Here is a 1749-nt window from a genome sequence, read left to right on the forward strand (position 1 = left end):
GGGCCCCGCGGAGCTTCCCGGCCGCGGCGAGAGCGTCCTAAGGCGCAGCGCAAAGTGCGCCCCAGCGGCGGCCGCGCACGTCCCTGGCGCCCGCTCTGCGCCCCACACCCGGGGGACGCAGTGGCTGCTGCTGCTGAGCCGCGGGAGGCGTGGGGCTTTGGGCTTCCCGGAACCGAGTCCCCGGTGCAGCGGTTACGGGCAGCGCGGCCCGGCCCCGCCCACACTGGCTCGGGTCCACGCGGCCAGGGCTGCGACCCGTGCGAACGCGCGGACTCGGGTTCAAGACCCGGGAGAGGTTGCTGCGGCGGGACCCGGAGATCCGGCTCCCCGAGGGGCCTGCGGCTCTGCCCGCTTGCCTGGCGGGGCTCTATCGTCTGCAGCGCCCCAATCCGAGTGTGCCTGCCCGGCCTCCCCTAACCTGTAGGCCCGGCGACTGGTCGGCGTTTTCCTCCTGGAGTGGAAAGCGTTCTGTCCGGGTGGCGCCGGAACACGGTGTAGCGAAAAGCGCCCCTCTCCGCGGAGTCCACTCGGCCGGACGTGCCCAGGTCCCGGCAGGCGCCACGCCCCCCGCCCTCCTCCCGCCAGGTCCCCGGTGTCCGGCCCGCCGGCAGGTTAGCAGCGCCCTCCGCGTGCTAGCGACCGGGCGCGGGCGTCGCGTGCGCAGCCCTGACCTCGCCCCAGACCCCGAGTGTGCGCGGCCCCGCGCGGTGCTCTCGCAGGTCCCCTGCGCAGCGCGCTCGACGCGGCTCAGCGAGCCCAGGGAAGCCCTAAGAAGGGCTGGCGGACGGAGGCCAGTACGGGATCTTAGCTCAAACCCAAGCAAGCCCGCGTGGCGCGGGGCACCGCGAGGACTGACCCCCAAGTCCCCCACCCCGTCCTGGTGGCGGAACCCAGGGCCCTCGCACTGAGACACATCCCCAGCTCGTTCTATTTTTTATTTTGAGGCAGGGTATCAACTCACTAAATTGCTCAAACTCTCCATCCTCCGGCCTCGGCCTCACAGAGTGGGGCGATGACAGGCGGGTCCCCAAGTTCTTTACGCGCTAAGGCTGGTGAGTGACGTGCTTGCATTTCGTGGAGAAGCCCTCCTGGGGGCTTGGCCCGTCAGGTTCTTGGAGGCGCGGGGAGCAGTTTCCACCAACCTTGCTCCCCCGGCTCGGGGAAACAGCTGGGCTAGCTTGGACGCCCACTCGGTGGAATTGGGCGCGGAGTGCCCCCCTTGGGGCGCCAACGGAAGTATCAGCACCCTCGGACGTTTTGGTTGGAAATTAGGTTAGCGCAGAGGTTGGTACTTGCAATTGTAACGTGAGGGGTGTCTCGCTCTCTTTCGTTGCATCTGGACGACAAAGGATGATATATATAAGCATTTTAAAAATAGAAACGTGGACCCACCCCTCTCCCCGCCTCGGTGAGTGAGCTCATTAAAACCACGCCTAACCTTCTGGGAACATGGGCCTTACTTCCTACAGAGGGCTCCCAGACAGAGCTGCGCTCTCAGGACGTGGTGCAACCGCTGGCCTCCCAGAGCGCTGCCGGCTGCTCCGAGCTTACGAAACAGCAAATTTCATCTGCCCGGGTGAATTCGGAGAATCCACTTGAAAATGGTTTTAAAGCCCAGCAGAAAGATTCAGTCTGGTCACCTGAGCAGACTCAAGCAAGAGAGAAACGGAAGGGGCACAGCTGCAGACTGGCCGCGCTTTCCCTGGGCGGGCTTTCCCTAAACCCCGCGCTGACACAGGCACCCCTTTT

The sequence above is a fragment of the Chinchilla lanigera genome, unplaced genomic scaffold (assembly GCF_000276665.1).
Source record: "Chinchilla lanigera isolate Chin_1 unplaced genomic scaffold, ChiLan1.0 scaffold00028, whole genome shotgun sequence".
Classification (NCBI taxonomy): domain Eukaryota; kingdom Metazoa; phylum Chordata; class Mammalia; order Rodentia; family Chinchillidae; genus Chinchilla; species Chinchilla lanigera.